Source organism: Neophocaena asiaeorientalis, unplaced genomic scaffold, assembly GCF_003031525.2.
Source record: "Neophocaena asiaeorientalis asiaeorientalis breed wild unplaced genomic scaffold, Neophocaena_asiaeorientalis_V1.1 scaffold7, whole genome shotgun sequence".
In the NCBI taxonomy this organism is placed as follows: domain Eukaryota; kingdom Metazoa; phylum Chordata; class Mammalia; order Artiodactyla; family Phocoenidae; genus Neophocaena; species Neophocaena asiaeorientalis.
Window position 1 is genome coordinate 9,278,124 of NW_020185337.1, and position 20,728 is coordinate 9,298,851.

Below are 20,728 nucleotides of genomic sequence, written 5' to 3' on the forward strand. Positions count from 1 at the left end.
TTACCTGTAGCCCTGAGGAGTCAGGGAAGGTGTCCTATGAGAAGTGACAACTGAACAGGACCTGAGGGACAGGTGGCATTTAGCTATATGAGGAGGTACCAAGAGAGGAGGGGCGTGCAAGTAAAGGCATAGTCTGTGCAGAAGCTTAGAGTCGAGACTGAGGAGAGTTAGAAGAACAGGGAGAGATGCTCTTTGTGACTGGAATATATACCGTTAAGTTAGAGGGTGAAGAGGCAATAATGAAGCTAATGAGGAAATAGGATCAGATGAAAGGCCTGCAAGCCATGTTATGTAATTAACCTTTGAGGCCATTCAGTTTTATTTTCGAACTTCTGAGCATCTTGTGATTAAGAAATAAAAATGAGATATTAATGATTGATTTCTAAAGGCTTTAAATGCTATTTTCACACATCTTATTGGATATAAATTGTCTCATTGTTCAAAATGGCTTGAAATATAATAAACCACCTGTTAGATTTGTAATAATCTAAATGAAACTTCACTTTAGCTTGATTAAAGTGTTTTATTAAGTGAAACATTAAATGATTATATAGACTGGATTTGTGGGAAGGAAGGCTTTCTTTAAAGGCAAAAAAAAAACCTCTGAAGAATTTTAATAATATGGAAAATACATCAAGTATTCTTTTTATATAGTCCATGTCTTTCATGCCAGAATATAGCAGATAGAAGAAGGGATTAAGAGAAAAAGAAAAAAAGGCATATTTAAACACTGGAAGAATGTTATTTCTAAAGAAAAATTGGGAAGTCAGAAAGTAATGTTGGTTCAGTATTCCTGCAGAATCAATTATGCCCTAAATTACTGAATAATTCAACAGATCTTTGATCTGATTAGTTGAAATAAAATAATTGAAGATTTTGGAAGTTGTAGTAAAATAATCGCTGGGATGTCCTTCAATACTAATTGAATAAAGACTGCAAAACAGACTGAAACTTAAACACATTTTCTCATCTATAATGTTCTCCTTTCATCTACTCTACTATTTAAAGAGTTATTCTGCAGTTTCATTACATAAAGCTTTTTATTTTTTTTTCAGGTGCCTAATTTACTCAAATTTAAGCAGATTTAGGTTATAATAGCCAACTTTCTATTGCTTCTTGGTCCAGAATGTTTTCAAATTTCATCATTTTTTCCCCTTTTACTCTGCATTGTTGATAGGTACTGTCATTCCTGTAGAGGTGGTAGCATCCTTAAACATTTTTCTAAAGGAATTCTTTCATTCTACTCCTTTATTCATTCTGACCCTAGAGGTTTGAATTGAAGCTTATTTTTGAAACGAGGGGAAATAAAACTACTTATTACATGTTGTGCTGTCAACAGAGTTTGCCATTAAGCAGATTTGATACAGTCTACCAGTGGAGAGTGTTTTTGTTTAACAAACACCTTACCCTTCTTATCTGCCAGGTACCATTTCAAGTACTTTACTTATTTGTAAAGTACTTTACGTTTAGTCTTATGAGGTAGATAGTGTTACTATTCACATTGTGCAGATGAGGAAACTGAGGCACAGGAAAGTAAGTGGGGGAACTGGGATTGGAACCGAGATGGTTGGACTGTATAATCTTTGTGTTGTGTTGCTTCCCTAAGACAAGGCTCAGTACCAAAGAGAGGTATGCTAATGTTCCATAATGTTGAAAACATTTTTCTTGGATAAGCTTGTATTGCATAGATAAATGAATCTTTTTTTTTTCTTTAATATTCATTTGGTTGCGCTAGGTCTTAGTTGTGGCAGGCGGGCTTCTAAGTTGCGGCTCGTGGGCTCCTTAGTTGTGGCTTGCTGGCTCCTTAGTTACAGCACATGGGCTCCTTAGTTGTGTCAGGTGGGCTCCTTAGTTGTGGCATGCGAAGTCTTAGTTGCGGCATGCATGTGGGATCTAGTTCCCTGACCAGGGATCAAACCCGGGCCCCCTGCATTGGGAGCTCGGAGTCTTAACCACTGCAGCACCAGGGAAGTCCCAAGATAAATGACTCTTGATATGATTACCTTATTATCCTATACTTCTTGTATACTATAGGATGAGGCAGTCTGTCTCTGGAAGGTACTCAGACTTTGGTGCTTAGTAGAACTGGGTTTAAGTCCTGAATGCTACTTAGTTATAATTCTTATAATTACTTATAATTCTAGGTAAATGTCTTCAAAGGTAAAATGGAACTAATAATACTTCATAAGGTAGTTATAGTATTCAATGAGATAATGAATGTGACAGGCTGTTTATTAAAGGCATTCACTAAGTGGTATATAGTATTATTAAGTGCTATCATTAGAATGATAGAACTAGAAGCCCTATAGTGGAGGAGATCAATCCAATAATAGAGTTTCAATATTATTATATTATTGGCTAAGGACAGAGAGTGGGTTATCCACAGGCAAGTGTCAAGGTACCTAACCTAACTTGCAGGTGTGTAGAGTGTGGTGTCAGGGAAGTCTTTTTGAAGCAAATTAGGCCTAACTACTAAGAAAGAAAATGTCATTCCTAATTATTAAGTGAGTTCATAATTATTACATTATTATTAGGAATGACTAAGATGGTAGCGGTATGTTGGGTCTTAACTTTTTGTTTTAGAAAGGTAAACTGTATCAGTGAACAATGTCAGCATTTGTTTAGCCACAGCGTTTTTGTTATTTGTGTTTTGTGTGTGTGTTTAATTTTTCCCACAACATTTTGGGTGCATCTTTTACCCTTGTTTGTGCTTTAGCTACAGTGTATCATTCCATGGGGAGACTTTTCCGCTTAATAAACAGCAGGAAGCTGTCCATTTCCAGTGGTGCTGACTCATGCAGTAACAGGAAGACAAATAATGTCTGAAGATGGGGGAGGAGGGTTAAGATCCCCTTACCCGCAAAAGGGGACAGATTCAAGCCAGAATTAAAAAGCAGTAAGTACATATGATAGATAAGTAACTTACAGGTCTGCAGTTTTTGTCCTTATTTATGGCATTTTTACTTGTGTTTCATTCTTGCTCCATTGGCTTACCCATGACAAAATTGTTAATGCTTATTACCTTTTAAATTTATGGTTGCTTTCTCCAGTTAGAAGGTGAACAAACAGGGAATATCATATATACACATAAAATATTAACTTCAACTTTTAGTTGGTGTATTGTGGGAAAATAGGTAACTACAACTTACCAGTCATGGTTGGCACCAGTAAATTCTTATTGGTTGAATAAAAGAAAGAATTGTTGAATGGATTTTAATTATACTAGATATAACTGTCTAGTTAAATGCATGAATTGTTAGTATTTGTCATGAGCTTATTGTTGACTAAAGCTGCTTTTAATTATTGAGGTTTAGAAAACATACAGAGTTTTATAAAGAGAAATCTAGAGGACTTGAAAAGATGTATGGGAAATGCTGGTGTTTGGAGAATAGCATGTATGAGAAGTTAATTCTCTGAGGGACCTTGAGGAACACATATATGAGGTGGCAGGTAGATTTGCCAGTGGCTAAAACCAGCTGCCATCACTAATGCTGACAGAATCATCTCTATTTTTGTACCTTTCAAGTACAGAATTACTTCTGTTTCCCTTGTCTGATTTTTATAATAGAATGCATATTATATTTTATAAATTTAGCCATAAAATAACTTTTACAGGGAAGGGTGGCTTGTTATAGGTAAAATGAGTAGGTTTTATAGTAAATTTGATAGGACCACAGGTCTTTCCTGTTTTGGAAGCCAGGAAGTTGGCAGTTTTATAATGAAGGGGTCTAACAAAAAATTATTAGAATGATTTTTACATGTAGTTTATGGAACTATTCTTAAAAGTTCATAGAATCACACTATATTTAATCTATTTTGGAAGTCCTTATAAAAAGGACTTTTAGGCCATGATTTATTTGAATGCAAATGGCAATGCCACTGCTAACTAAAAATGGATCTTATCCAATTGTTAAAGCTGATGTAGGGAATCAGGGACTGGACCAACCAACCTGTAAATTAAGAAATAAAAACTAAGTTAAATAAACTGAGTATTAAAGAATTTGGATGGGTCCTTTTTGCCAGTATGCAGGGGTGCTATTTCTAGGAAATATACCTTAGTGTGCCCATTTAAATAGACTAAGGTCTACTTGAAAGGGGCTTTTGGAACCTCTTTTAACATAGTGCATCTCAGATAATTGGCAGGCAATTGCTTTGTATCAGTAAACATAGTTTTAGAAACTTACAGCATTATGCAGTGAGCCTTTCCTATTCATCCCTGAGTTTGAAGGAAGCTCAGTTTGAACTTCCTCGCTGGTAACTGATAGTGGACATTCCTCTGTGCCTTGTGATAGAGCAGTAGATGGAGACGCACACTTGTCCCAACGAACAAGCTGTACTTTTAAAATGTGCGTTTGGTGGTTTAAGTGCATATGCACCTGTATGAATGGTCTGTGTTCTTCATAGGTCTCAATGCTTCTTATTGTGCAGTATCTATAGCCACTTCAAAAGTTACAGATGTTAGATAATAAAAGTACTATAACTTCAGCACCTTGTCTTTTCACTTTTGTTTTGAAAATTGCTGTCTTTACACAGTATTCTTCAAGGAACTTGCTTGCTATGTAGTGTTCCCTGAACTGTGTGAAGTGTATTTTTCTTCCTATCTCATGTTATGTGTTATGTGCCCTTAACTCCATTTGTAGGAACTTCTCCTCACATTTAATGAAATCCTCAGCAGCTAACTCTATGCCATGGAGATTACTGTGGGAAAATGAAAATTTATGAAATCTTAACGTGTTCTTGGAGAAAACTGTGGCCAAGTTATAGAGGCTGGCTAATGAGTAAAGGCCCTCCTTCTACTGACATCACATTTCTGGAGTACTGCCATATTTAGACACTTATCTTACAAATACTTGTATGTTATCGTACCTTGTTACTTGTACCTTCTGTGTTCCCCAGCTGTAAAGCAAAGTGGATTAGCACCACAGCACGCCTGCATTTCCAACAATCCAACCTAATGAGTGCCTGTTAATACCAAGATGTTTTCTGGGTTCTGGGGATATAGCAGCTAAAAAAAAAAATAAAGCAGTAAAAATAAATATATACAAAATTCCCTGTTTGCATGGAACTTACGCTCTTTTTTCTTCTTTTGATTAGGTTATTGATTCTGTGGGTTGTGTGTTGAATGATTGTTATTGAACAGTCTTTCTGTCTAATGTCACTTTTGTGTTGGATAGGAGAGGGAAGAATGAATAACATTTTATCCTGTGATCACCTTCATCAATGGAAATAATTTAATATTGTTTATTTGAATTCTAGAATATAAGTTAGAGAAAAATAGATTTAAAAAGGTAGTTTGGGGCTGTACTGTGCAAAGCCTTGAATAACAAACTAAGAAGACTGCACTTAATTCACTTGAGAATGTGGAGTTGGTGAAGATTCAGAGCAGCATAGTCACATGATTGCTGCTGGGCTTCTGGAAGATTATTCTACCATTAGGATATGGGGCAAATTGTAGTCTAAATTGTAAGTAAGGAGTGGTCAAGTTTGTGTCTGGAAAAATTTATTATAGCATGTTGTAGGCAATGGATTGATCAAGGTGGATAGACTAGTTAGGAGGGTTTCACCATATTTTAGGTGGAATTTAAAAGCACCCAAAGTAATGTACTGGCACTGAGAGGTATATTTGAGACAAATGATAGAAATATCAACTAAATATAGGACCTTAGTAACTGACTGCAGGCATAAGGTGACAGAACTGAATAGGTCTTGGATGACCCTAAGTTTCTGACTTGCCAGCAGATAGAGCAGTGGGTGTGTGGAAAAATAGGAAAGTGAGGAGCTAGGAGAACATTTTAAGTGAAGTAGAGATGGCTTAAGCAGTGTACGCGGGGGTGAGGTGGTGGGTGGGAAGTGAGGAATTAGCAGACTGGGGCAGTCTCATTTTCAAGGCATTCATAGGGGAGGGGGAGGTATTGTGTTGAAAAGGAACAGAATAAGAGGAAAGGTTTTTCCTTCCTTCCTCCCTTCCTTCCTTCCTTCCTTCCTTCCTCCCTCCCTCCCTTCCTTCCTTCCTTCCTTCCTGCATGGGGAGGCCTGAGACTTTTTGTAGCAAGAAGAAAAGAAAAGAGCCAATCCACAGGGAGAATCTGAAAATGTAAGAGAACTCTTCCGCTTAATTGATTTAAAAAATGGACTGCTAGAGAGGGCAGTGAGGCACTTTCAAGAAAATGGGCAGAAGATTCACCTTGGCAAAGAGGAAGTATGCTTAAAACTCAGAGAAGGGAGTGGAGAGGGAATTGAGGAAGTAGAGGGATTTTGAGTTGGAGAGGATGGTGACTATGGAATCTTACAGCATAGATGCTCCATCTTCTTGGCAGAGTTTAGCATTGCTAAAAGGTAACAATAAAAATGAAAAATGCTAATTTGGTAGTAGTAATAAATAATTGTTACTTAATAATAAATGACATAATAAATGAATTTGGTGACTGCCCTCCTATAATTTTTATAGCAGTTTGCTCCTGGGTTGAACAAATAATGTTTATGAACTTTGGGCAGCTAATATTTAGCAGGAAGTCCCATAAGCCAACTCAGTTAAAAGAAACAAGTGCCAAGATTGGGTTCATGAACATGACAGAGAAATCAAATCATGGTAATGCCCTTGGCTTTTGTCCCATAGCTGTTCAAAGAAGATGTCTTAAATACACAGGTCTTTGACCTTTGGTTCATAGGTATGTTACTTATATGTGTGACATATGTTAAGCCTGTTGTCTCAGCACATTAATGTAAATGATATGCTATTAGGATATTATGGGATTTGAATCTTCCTTAGGTTTGTCTAGGTATGGAGGGGAGATAAGTTTGAAATTTTATTATCTTTAGTTCAGGGAGAGTCAGATGATTGCAGTGATGATCTCTGTGTTGTTGATTCTGTCTTGCAGCTCTGTAGTGGTGTTGGCATATCTAGGGCGCTGCTGTAGATGAAGGCGGTTTTGTGTGTTGGAGTTGATGCCAGCCTTGTGGTCACTATGGAGTCAGAGTAAGAACTGAGAGTTCAGAATTCTCCCCCCACCACGATTGCTGAAGCCTCACTAGTCAGCATGTACCACCTGAAGAACGTAATCACTAAAATGTGACAGTCTTGCCTCCTTTTCTAAGATTTCTTCCCCTGATGATTAACTGTGCAGATATTTTTACAGAAAAGGGGTTATGTCTCTTTCTCATTTGCTTTAGTTGAATATTGACTAACATGAAAATTTATAGATTTTTTTCTCTCCTTCATATCGATTTAATCCAGGCCATTTCAGGTATCCCTGAAAAGAGGAGGCTATTTATTTAAACTGAAAATGTTAAAAAAAAAAAAAGCCCTTAAAAATGTTCTTGTGTGACTCGAGTTTCTCCTACACTGACTGCAGTTTTCTCATGCAGCTTGTCACTCTTCAGTTTACAAAACTATAGTTGTTCTCCAGTAGCTTCTGAATGAAATTAAAAGCATTTTATCTCCCACTCCACCTTATCATTTTTTGTGCTGACTTTTTTCTGAGACTGAAATCATCCTGCTGTTAGAAGGAGCTTCGGTTATTTGCTTTGCCAGAGCAGGCCCTGTGCTTCCCCGTATCCCTGTTTCTGTGCCTTTGTTCATCTTGACTGCGCACTGCCACCCCAGTTCTCAATGTTTTTTCTTTTTTCTTCAAAACACACTTCCACCTTCAGAAAATATTTATATTTATTGGGTCAGTTAATTACTTAATTAGAAGTGGGGGTAAGACTTTAACTGATTAATTGGAATTTGATTTTAGATGTCATGTAGATTTAGCTGTCAGTTCAGTATTTAATGTAAAGACAATATGAGGCAGTTCAGTAGCTGATGTATGCCATTTAGAAGTAGCCTTGCATGTTATTCCTTTGCTTAAAATCTTTCGGTGGTTTCCCTTTTCTTAAAGGATAGAGTCCAAGTTCCTTCTATTTCTGGGTCTCTATTTGCTTCTTCAACAGACCACTGTTGCTTCAGAGTCTTGCACATGGGCTTCCATCTGCCTGGAGCACACTTCCCTCCACTTCTTTGCCAGATTACTAGATTAGATGTCACCTCCTTAAGAAACCATTCCTCAAATACCCTTACACCTTCCTCTTCCAGTCTCAGTGTAGCATGAGCTTCAAGTACTTCCATTATTAAACCTTGTGCTTATGGCCCTCAAAGCAGGCACCATAGCACGGTTTCTGCGCTGTGATTGTTTGATTACTTGTCTTTCCCACTAGATTATGAGCACCTGAAGTACAGGGACATTGTTATCCCAAGTATGTAACACAATTCCTAGCAATTCCTAGGTCCCGAATAAATAGTGATTGAATATTCACATTTATGGATAATTCATACATATTATGTATTACATTGACTTATGAAAACCTTTTGGTTTAACAGAGGTAGAATTTTATTCAGCTGTTAAGTGTGCCATTAACTTATTCTATTGATATATCTAATGTATATTCTGTGCATTACGTGAATTATTCACTAATATTTTTCTAACAGGCAACTGAATTCCATTTTCTAGAGCCCTTGCACTCGGTATGTGGGTGTGGAAATCTACATGCATACATATTATTTCATCCCTAGGTAACCAGTGAAGCCCCAGGGCAGAGGCAGATTTGTAAGAAGGTGTTTATCTGACTTCACATGGTAGCCTGATCAGTAGTCTGAAAAGGACAGCCAGGGGCAGTGATGTGGTACATGGGTGTCTTGTGTTCTTAAAGCATTTGGCTTATTTGAAGGAAAGGTCAGATCCTATAGATGAGAGAAGACGTCAGTAAGCAACAATTATTGAGCATTTACTATCTCTTCCCTCCTTTCAGAATATCTGTTCTCTTTTCTTCTGTGAATGTGTTTCTGTTTGATACAAATTACTCCTAATTTAAATCCTTTCACTGGTTAGACTCAGGTTCAATTGGAAGACTTCGTGGTGGACTTACCCTTATTTCGCATCATATTGTCTCTGAATCTATTGCTGTAAAGACATTTTCTTCAGGTTACTCCCAACCAACCCTGACTTTTCATTGAGATTTCATTAGGTAGTTCTTAGTGATAGGTTTTTAATTTTGTCCTTAAGCTGTGGTTTGTATAGACTGAGTTAATAACACATGATTTTAAATGAGAGACCTTAGGCAGTCACTCAGTTTATAATAGTGAAACTAATTTTTAAAATATATTAGTAACTATCACATAACCAGGGCTATATCTGAATTTAATAACTTTATTGAAAAAGTATATTTACCTTATAATTGTATTTACTTTTTAAAATACTTCTGATATTACATATAAATCATAAAAGTGTAGGGATGTATGTAACTATTACTGTTATTTTCTTCCTTTTAGTTATTGATGATTTTATGTATTTTGACAGAGTTTAAGGAGAGAAATAAGAGTATGGGGACTGATGAAAGAAAATACAGGATTTTGCTGAAAAGTACAGTAAATGAAAGGAGTCAAGAAGCTTTAAAAACTGTGTGGAATTGTCAATTTTTATCTAAGGCACTTGGTAAAAAAAAAGTAGTCTTATTGAAGTATAAAATTATTCTACTTTCTCTTTGTGTATATAAAGGTAATTCATCCACAGGCAGAGGTAACATGTAAATTCCACATTCCCTCCTGTATGCTGTCACAAATACATTTGTAAAAACACAGGGTTTTTTTCCCAGGTAGAACATGCAAGTTGTATCACTGTAGAGATATTTATCTATGTCTCTTCCTTTGATTTATTCACCTGTATTATATAATTAAGTCCTCTATTTTATGAGCAGTTGACCATTGAAGTTTGTCAGATAGTTGAGTTTTATTCTTTTGGAATCTTGTGAAATGGGTTATGTTGGGTTGGAGGCAGTGTTTGTGTATCTGTTGTTGATCTGGTGTGATCGTAGCCTCTCCTTACTTTTCATTCAGCTTCTCCCCCGAAATGTGACAAAAACAGAGAGCATGAGTGAGCAAAATCTCACTGTTTATATTTATTCATGTTTCCAAGTGATTCATGTTTAGTTATCCATTCTCTGAATCACCACCATTCATTAAAAAAAAAAAAAAAAAGAGGTAAACAGCAAGGTCCTACTGTGTAGCACAGGGAACTATATTCAATATCCTGTGATAAACCATAATGGAAAAGCATATAAAAAATAATGTAGATATATATATAACTGAATCACTTTGCTGTACAGTAGAAATTAACACAACATTGTAAATCAATTGTACTTCAGTAAAATAAATGAAAAAAGAAAGGGTCAGTCTTCTTTCTGCCTATGCTGTGTATCTGTTGGAACATTCTTAGGGGTTCAGACCAAATTAGTTAGAAAAACTCAAGATGAAATCTTGAAGAAAGCAGACTCTAAAGCATTACTGCATATGGGTTGACAGATGTAGACTACAAGAAAACAAAGTTCAACAGAAGGCTTATGGAAAACAGTAGTAATATGAATTTTTATTCCTCTCCTGAATTATCTTTTCTTTTTATCATCTACATCAGCAGGGTGATGTAGCAGGCTGAAGGCTGCCTCCCAGCTCTGAGAGAATTATTTGGCCTACAAAGAAATATAAATAGTTTGCATTAGTTTCCAACATGGAGGATTCAGAAGTTTTCACGTAAAAGCTGACTTTTAGTGGCTGCATCTTCTTAGTAAGGGCATTATTGCCAGAACCCCATCTTGCCTCCTCTGTCCTCTCTTCCCTCCATATATATATACACATTCAGTTGTTTTGTCTGCTTGGCTCCTATAGGTATTCGAGTTGGCTTTCTTGGGCGATTAAATGAGATATTTGTTTAATGATTATTTGAATTGTGAGAAATTGAGGGTCATTGGCCTGCTAGCCTGTGCAGCTGGGCATTTAGAATTTAGATTAACTCTGAGACTGAGGCACAAAGGTTAGCACAGTAAACTGGATTTTATGTGCATTTGTATGTTGAGCACTTTGCTGTATGTTAAATAGTAATTGCTTGCTGGTTTTGAAAAAGTAGTTCATGAGGAAAGTTGAAGAGGAAATTTTTTCTTTCCTTCAGAGCCCTCAGAAGTCATTTCAGTTTTTGTTTTAAATATTAAAAAAACCCAATTCCTGTTGACATTAAAAACTCCAAAATTCAAATGTAATTGTGAACTATAGTAATTTCTCATTTACTAATCAAATATTGGGTCATTTAAAAAAAGGAGAGATAAATAGAAATAGTATTTCCCTTGCAGGAACTCATTATATGGACAAAAAGAAGTAAAAAGAGATTTATGCGTTATTTGATTTATTTAATGTAAAGAAAATACTTTATGTGTAGGTATATAACATTTTTCTGCCTGTTTGCCTGTTTCACAGTCTGTACTTATGGGCAAAATTGCCAATTAGTAAGAGAATCAGTACATTAAGATAATTGTGGGGAAGGATAGCGTTGGATGGAGACTCTACCCATCAATTGTTGTGTCATATCAATGAAAGAACTCTCTTCACTATTTTCTGTGTCAACCTAACTGACCTCACTTAATAATTTGGTGGGCTTCCCTGGTGGCGCAGTGGTTAAGAGTCCGCCTGCCGATGCAGGGGACACGGGTTCGTGCCCCGGTCTGGGAAGATCCCACATGCCGCGGAGCGGCTGGGCCCGTGAGCCATGGCTGCTGAGCCTGCGTGTCCGCAGCCTGTGCTCCGCAACGGGAGAGGCCACAGCAGTGAGAGGCCTGCGTACTGCCAAAAAAAAAATAAAAAAGTGATCAGAAGAAGATAGTTTGCATTAGCATATCTAGATTTCTGCTCCATTTTTATAAAACCCTTGAATGGTACCTTAATGGGCACACTATACATTAAAGCTAATGTGGGTTAGAAGATGATGTGGTAAAATGGATTTTTCCCTGTTTGAACAAAGGAACTGACAATTTAATTAATGGATCAGTGTCAGTCTGGAGAAGTGCTTCTTGTGGTGAGCAAGGGGGCTCTGACCTTTGTGTATGTTTGTGAGGGTGGGATGGGGGAGGTGTGGGAATTTTATCATTAGTCATGGGAAAAACAATAAAACAAAACAAAAGACCAAAGTAGAAATGTAAAGTTGACAGTGAAAAATACAAACATAATTTTAGAAAGCTCCCCTACTTGACGGTAAGAAATACATCTTATCTCTCTCTCTTTTTTTTAATATTCTTGATGCCTATCATACCTCAGTGAAGGAGGTATTTAAAAACATGTTTGTTGATTCAGTCATTGAAAGAGATGTAACATGTGTTTTGGCATAACAGGGACAAGAAGGGCACCAATGCCTAGACCTCGCTCTTAAAAATTCTGATGTAATTGATCTGGGATGTAGTCCAGGCATTAGTGCTTTGTATAAGCTCCTCAGATAATATGAGTGTTCAACCAGGGTTAAGCGTTACTGGTTAAGTCATTTACAAGTCTAAGATTTTGAGGTGGATCAAAGATTGCCTGTTCCCACATACTGTGCAATAGTTATTGCTTAGTGGTATATACTTGTCCCCAGGATTTTGCTTAATAAGATTGAGAGCTGAAGAAAATGAAAATGTCCCTACAAATATGTCATATAAGTCTCCAGCTTAAATGTATTTTCCCAGGTCCATACACACAACACATCCGGGTGCATGTGTGGCTCATTGTAAGTGCATTGACTTTGTGTGTGCTGCGGATTATAGCGGTGTGTTCTCAGCCTTGTGTCTCTTTGGTTTCTTGTTTTCCAGCACCCCGTCCTCCCCTCAGGGTCCTCTGAGCTCACACTGCCTAAGAGAGCATACCAGGGCCACTGGGACAGCCATGGGCATAAAACTCAATGTACATTTTCTTCTCAGCGAAGTAGCTGGCCCACTAACTATAGGAGTAAGGTGGTCAGGAGGGTAGTTATAGCTAACATCAGCCTGATTTGCATTTTTCTAATTACTCTTAGAAGGCATTATGTACAGTTGAAAGTTATGGGGCATGCTGTGGTCCTGGGAAGTTAAAACCGTGAGAGTCGGGAGACCTGCATCCTAGTCTCAGAGGTTCAGGGGCCCCTTGACATTGTGACTTGCAGCAACTTATTTACCTGCCTTTGCCTCCTTTCTCTAAGATGAGGATCTTGAATAAGGCGATCTCTAAGGTTCCTTCTAGCCTTTAAAATGCAACATGCTGCTTTTATTATTAGTTTAAGAAAACATAAGCATCCATGTGTAGCTAAGTACTGTTTTCTCATCATAAAAAAAATATCCAGCTAAATACAGCACTATGGTGAGTGATCTTGGTAATGGGGAAGGCTGTGCACGTGTGGAGGCCAGGAGTAATGGGAAACCGCTGTACCTTCTCCATTTCGCTGTGAACTTAAAACTGCTCTACAGAAACAAAACCTTAAAAAAACAACCAAAACCGAAATAAAAGTTAAGGACGTCAACAATTTATATAATATCGCGTATACCCTTAATATGGGGGTATTTTACTTGGAAAGTGTCTTAGTGCTATGAATTAAGACTACACCAATCTAGAAATTTTTATAATCTGTGAGGGGGAAGGCCATGGGTATATGTGTGTACTCTCATTATTGACTTCACTTAAAGTGCTTCTATAAAACATAGATAACATTGCCTTTGCCTATTTGTAGAGTGATTATTAGTCAAGTGGGGAGTGATCGGTGGATTCCTCCTTTTCCAGTAAAGGAAAAAGAAAGTTTAATATAAAAATGGTTATGGTAAAAAGATCAGTCTTTATACTTTACCCTGGCTTATGGTCAGTATTTAACTCACCAAATAGTTTTTAGGAAAATCTTTGAAAATCACTTTTTGTCGTTATTTTATAGCAAGGTTAATAATCTCCCTGCATATTTCGTACTTTAATCCTATAGAAATATGTAAGTAGTTAGAGTAGATTAAGTAATTCGGGGGAGAACAAACATTAATGCTTGATTCTTTCTTTTGGTAGCTTTTCTGTGGAGGTTAACAACACACGTGGATAGTTTTAAGTATTTTTAAAATGTTCTCTTTAGAAGAATGTTTGAGAAGATTCATGATGATTCTATAATTAATTTGGGAATTTGCAATGCTCATAGTTAATTGAATATTTCTAAACCAGTCTGTAAATCTCTGTCCAGTACTTTGCAATGGGATCATTGACACCTTTGCAGAAAATAAAATTCTGATTTTTCTTTTAAGTGAAAAGAATTTTCCTACATTAGTAATTTATAAAAGAATAGAGCAAGCTTTTTTTCAGACTGATGTACTGAAAGTAATTACCTTGTGATGTTTGCAAATGCTTTGGAAGAAATGCGGTTGTTTGGGACATACCTTTAAAAAGTCTGGAAGCGTTATAAAAATTGTGCAGTGATAAATGTTACATTAAGATAGACAGAATATCTTGTTATAAATAATAAAGTGTAAAGAAAATCATACTGTGGCTTCAGAGTTAAGGGTGTAGTTCTGGAGTGCTCAAGGTTAGATATTTATGTTGTTGCCTCCTTTTGTAGAATTATTGGCAATATCCTTTCACTATGACTGAAAACCGACTATAAGACTTTTATCATTCTTGGAGTTACCCCAGTAATGCTGTCAGAGAGAGCCCTGACTCTGACACTTTTAACTGTTTTGATCTTGGTTAAGTAACAAAGCTGCCAGACCTGTTTCCTTACCTCTAAATTGGAGATGTTAATGGTACCTAACTCATAGAATTTTATGAAAATTAATTAAAACAATATGTATAAAGTGTTTAGCTAGAGACGGCTCTATAGTAAGCACTCAGTGATAATGTTGTTCTCCTTCCTGTGTGCTAAAAATCATTTGTTCCTTTGCTATTGGCTGATGCTTTCTCTTTGAAAGTAATGCCTTTGACTTTTTTTTTTTCCTTTTAAGGTCTCATGTATCCCTGGGACAGTGAAAGTAATTAAGTGGTTTACTTTAATGGGTCTTCCTTTCTAGCTCATTCTAGATAGGAATAATCAGAAAGTAGGTGATAATGTTAATTAGAAACAGAAATTAACATCTTTTATGAGGCCAATTTACCTGATGACAGTAATTGAGAAGTGATTGTAAGACTGTCAGAGGGCGGTTTATAGGATGGTTACTTTAGTTGAGCAGAGGTGGTTGTTTCTGAGGAAGAGGTAGATAGTTTGGACTTAGATTTTAGAGAGATACAGAAAGCTACAGTGTGTTGCTGGCATTCACTCTTCAGTTAATAATTTGGCTGATCAGAGTCATACCTAATGGTTGAAACAGAACTTGCCTTTATTGATAAAGACCGTTTGAAAGTTCTAATATAAAAGATTATTTAGATGACATATCTATCATTCTAGAACGATTTTGGGTAGTCCCACACGGACCAGAATAGTACTAGGAAAGTAAAAGACTTCCAGGGAAACCAGATATGCTGTTTTGAGGAATGGGTTTATTAGGTCATTTAAATTTTGTATTAGACTTTGAATTCTCTCTCTCCTTTTTTTTTTTCTTCCCCCTTTGGATTATGAAGTGCTCTGTAAGACCAGAAAGGGAGCCAGCACATTAAGAAAGTTTTAAGTTACTACATTTCTAATACTACATATACCCACCACAATTTCTTTGTTGTCTCAGAATTATCTGAGGGAAATTTTAAATTAGAGACAGCATGAAATTCCATGAGGCTAAGATCTTTATTAGAATAGCAGCTTTGCACCTTTCTTGTTGGTATGATTTGACCCATCTTCAGGAGCCTGTGCAGCTGAAGGTGAGGCGTGAAGAGAAAGTAGCATCATTGTGAAAAACTGCATTTTTACAATAACGCTTTCTGAACTGGTCATCTAGCTAAAATTGGCTGAGGGTGAAGAAAGCAGTTTCTGCCTTAAAAGGAAAGAGTAATTAGTATTAAAGTTGGTCAGGAAGTTTCTTATGCTTTGTGGCTCGACAGCTCTTAGCATTTTATTAGCATATGCTTTGGAAACGGGTTGTGTAGATTACGTAGTAGATCATAAGGACCTGAGGCTAATAGAGCAGTAGCATATACAGCATATTCTAGTCTCAGAGAAGGGAGCATAGGACAGAAGGTTCATATGCTTACTTGAATTTGCCAGTGATCTCCTGCCCTGATAAAAAGTCAGCATCTTTTAGGATGGTGTGGTTGTTTTTTTATCCAAAGAATCTAAAAGACCTTTCAGAATTTGTACATTGTTATGAATATGATTTCAACGTAGCACTGTGAATACATCTGGCAATATAATGATGTACTTTATAATTCTACCCAGGTTCCTTTTATATCATGTCAGATATACTCAAATGAGAGTTCATTTGTTAAGCTAGTATTCAGATACCTCATTATTAGTTCTCATGAAAGAAAATTCTTACCTGGTATAACGATCCCTCAGCTCTAAGGGCATGGTCTGCACTGTGGGGACTGGTCTGGGGGAATGGAGGAGGGGTTGAAATTACTGGGATTTATTGATCTTTCTGGTGATCCTGGTCAGTATGGTGTCCAGGCTCATTGTGATTGCTTACCTGTCAACTGGGAGAGGAGGCAAGAAACCATGAAATGGAAACGAAAATGCTCCGCAGTAAGGTTTCTTACAACGGGGTTCATGACCCATATTCTGACTAGTTTCCAAAATTGAATTTATTTCGGGGCTTCCCTGGTGGCGCAGTGGTTGAGAGTCCGCTCCGCCTGTCGATGCAGGAGGCACGGGTTCGTGCCCCGGTCCGGGAAGATCCCATGTGCCGTGGAGTGGCTGGGCCCGTGAGCCATGGCCGCTGAGCCTGCGCGTCCGGAGCCTGTGCTCCGCAACGGGAGAGGCCACAGCAGTGAGAGGCCCGCATACCGCAAAAAAAAAAAAAAAAAAAAATTGAATTTATCTCAAGGGCACATGAGAGGAAACAGTTGGCATGTGGGGTGGTGGAGAATGATGATACAGAAGAGGGGAAAAGTACTTGTAATGTTATTTTCTCCAGAGTAAAGACAAGGAAGTGTTAAGAGTAATAAAACTATTTAAATATAAACTGAAGAAAACCTCTGGTTCCTGTTTTTGGCCGAGGGGGAAACCCAGAGCAGAGATTAAGAGGTATAATCTGTTCTCCCTGTGGAGTCAGCTGACGACTCAGAAACCAGGTCTTCTGACTCTGGGCATGAAGTGGGTGCTCCCTTCAGCACTGTGAAGGCTGGGGTGAAAATCCCAACTTAGAGTGGTTTCTTGGCTTTCCGGAGTCAACAGTATGCTTGTCTAGTTTCTTCTCAAAGAGACTTAATTTCCCAGAGATTTAATTGCTGTCATGAAAGGAAACCAAAGACTTCATTGCCAAGCTCAAGAGAAGAGCCAGGCTTCCTCCTTTCTGAGTTTCATCAAAGGAAGGCTCACCATGACTCTTTGGGGAGAGGGAAGGATAAGTGGAGACCTGGAAACGACTGGTGACAGAGAAACGTTTTAGCCCAACAGTAGGTGAATAAGAAAGAGACAGAGTTCAGAGGAGTGAACAATACCTCAGGGAGAGAGATTATGGTTTTGGAAATCACACCTTTCCCATCAAAGCAAAGGAATTTAGATGGTATCTGCTATTTCTACCTGGGAAGTTAGTGTCTAAAACACTGGCAGATTTTAGGGAACATACAGATTACCTTCTCGTCCAAGAGGAAGACTTACATGTGGGCAATGTAGCAGCCCTCTGACACACTTTTCTGTTTCTTTTGCTTGCTAGTGGCTCATTGGTTCATCAGAAAATTTGGGCAAATTGACTGTGGAGGTGTGGACCATAGTTCTTTTACTTCAGTGATAACCCATTTGGATACTTCCTTAAGTATCCTCTACAATAGCCACTTTGTTTGGTGAAGTTTTGTGAAAATTTTCTTAGCTAATATATTCTACAGTTTTTTTTTTCATCAATGTATTTATGAGAATTTAGTATTTGTGCTTCAGATTTAGTGTTTTTGATTAAAGTTGGGGTTTTGCTTTTCTAGTTGATTTTGTGTTGTTTTGAATGCTTTACTACTACTGGGATCATGTCTTTTTAAAGAATTATTCATTTATATACTTATTTGTTCTTATAGTAAATATTTATTGAATACCAGTTGCCTGTAAGCGATTTTTTATGCTTTTCTGCCTCTTCATAAGTAGGACATGATATTAATAAATTTGTTTTGAATACTGCTTTGTTTACATAGTTTTAAAAAGAATTATTTCTGGTCACTTTTGGGAAACAATGATAATACATTCTGAACTTTCTAGATAGAAGATAGAGAAGAAAAGTTGAAAATGTTCTTGGGTATGTTTTGCATACTCAGTAATTAATGTTCTTAGACCAAAAATAAATAAATAAAAGGTATGTTAATATTGTCTGCCAGGAATTATATAATGTTCTATAGGTTTCATGGATGAAGGGGTACATTATCCAACATAATAAAAATAAATAGTACTTTATAGGCCATGCTGCATACCAGATACTGTTCTAAGTGTTTTACATATATTGATTCATTTAATTATCAGAACAACGCTGTGTAATAAATACTGTTTCTGTATTAAACCAGTAGTCCCTGATTTGCACACTGTAGATGAGGTGACACAGCCCACAAGCAATAAGTGTTTGTGGGCTTCACAACAAACTGATAGCAGATTCTAAATGTCGAATAAAATGGCTGATAATCTTCTCGTTGGATTTAGTCGCTGAACCTAGAGCACTGACAAAATGTCTTCTCTCTGCAGATGGAGACCTAACTCTAACTTGAGGTGAAGGTAGCTAACCAACCCATTTCTTTAATGGTTTTTCCCTTTGTAGCATTAATACATCTTATATGTATTAAGCAGCCCGCCACCATGCATTTATAAAGGCATAAGAAAGAAGACAATGAAATTAAAAGAGTCAGGAGTAAGTAATAACATGGAAGTATCTTTGGAACTCATTGTAGAGATGTGGAAACTGAGTCTCAGAAAAATTAAGTGACCTGTGGAATGGCACACAGCAGGGCTCAGATGTGTTCTCTAATCACAAGTATTTAGATTCAAATCCAACCCCCTCCCACTTGAGTGGCCCTGGAAAAATTAATCCATCACAGCTTCTGTTTCTTCATGGGTGAAAAACATAGCAATGGTAAAATTTACAGCATTAATGAGAATACTAAGCAAATTAGTATGGTACTTGAAAATATCTAGTTCAGTGCTTTATTTTATAATAGACACGTGATAAATGCCAGTTTCCCTTGGTCCACGCTGTCTCACTCTTCGTGATTTAATCTGCTACCCTAGGGCACAACCCTAAGATTACCATGCAACTCATGGGGCCAGGCAATCCCACTGGCACACATTGCCAACATACACAGCTGTTTCATAACAGGTCTATTGACTCCTTCCATCATTAAAGTTCTGCAATCATCATATCTCAGTTTAACTTCATCAGACTTCTTAACAATCACTTAAATGGAAATTGCTGTTGTGGATATGGTTTATTTGCTATCGGTGAATGCTAACACTAGTGAACAGGCAGCCTTACTAGCCAAATATTTGCCTTTGGAGTTGGCCAGTGATCATGATTGCTCTACTTTTATAGCACATGTGGTTCCACTTCTAGCAGGTGGACATTTGAAATTTTTAGCAATATTTATGTGCCTTTATATAATTACCAACCTGTTGTAAATCATCCAGTCAGTGGTGATTTGCCAGAGTGAACAATAGCTAAGATTGTGCCTTGCTGACTTAAATTGTAACCTGAAAGATAACATCCTTTTTCCTGGTTGGTATGAAACTCTTCTGACATGAGATGATTTTTAAAAAGTTAACTCTCATGATTCTGACTCTGATTTGATAGCAAAATAATCTAGTGTCCATGGTGGACTAGAAACAAATCTCTATTAAGAATCCATATGTGTACTTTTCAAAATTCTTAATACATGTTTTCAATAAAAATCTTGATATAGCAAGAATAGTGAATAGAAGATCAGTGCCAGGTCCAAGGGCAGAAAGGAATATAAATTGTTAGACGTATTGGTAATTCACCAATTATTTTAACCATTCAATGGCCATAGTGTAGACAGAAGAGAGAGGAAAATGATTTTAAATGATTTGTTATCCTACTTTAAAAAAGGGGGGGAGGAAGAGAAAGGTAAACAAGAGTAGACTTGAAGATTATTTTATGATTTCCTTATGAAAAAGTAACATTAACATAGTACCAACTGTGATTACAGTAAGAAAACAAAAGGTCCAGCTAAGCATACTTATTATGTGTCTGTACACTTTTGGACAAAGTATTTACATACATGTGGCACAATACAGCAGTGTAAGATATAAAAAAGGGAGCAGGAATAAATAAACCTTCAATTTAAATTAAAAAATTTTTGCTTTTACTTTAGGAAGATTAACATTTAAATAATAGACTGCTTTTATATTTGCAGAATTCAGTCACTTTTAATTGATAGTAAGAATTGTTTTTCTTACTAATTTTCAAGTGAAGTTGTTATTATAAATATGATAAATTTTATAAATTTGATAAAACACTGGAGAGGACGGTCTGTCTTAATTTCTTTTCTGTCTTCATTGTTGCCTTTTTTGTGTAGGGCTTGGCATGGTATAAGTGCTAGGTGAAGTATTTACGTTACACTGAAAAATGTAACAACTGAAAAATGGAAAATATAATTTCACTTAAAGCGGCCAACATAACATGGAAACATATTTTTGCCTCTTTAAAAATAACAGTCACAATGGAGAACTTCTACTTCCTGGTGAAATAGGAATCTAAACAGTTTATTGAGTTGGGGAGGAAAGAAGAAAGGGACAGAATTCTAATTCTAATTCTAATTTCAAATTAGAAATTAAATGGAAGTGCTGATTCTCCTTCCCCAAAGTGCCTTCTCTTTAAATTGTTGACATTC

At 36.8% G+C, this 20,728-nt stretch overlaps 1 protein-coding gene across 1 annotated transcript in view; it reads left to right on the forward strand.

Moving 5' to 3' along the window:
- PPP3CA (protein phosphatase 3 catalytic subunit alpha) overlaps window positions 1–20,728 on the forward strand; it is a 298,900-nt gene that overhangs the window by 62,035 nt on the left and 216,137 nt on the right. The gene's annotated exons all lie outside the window — the stretch shown is intronic.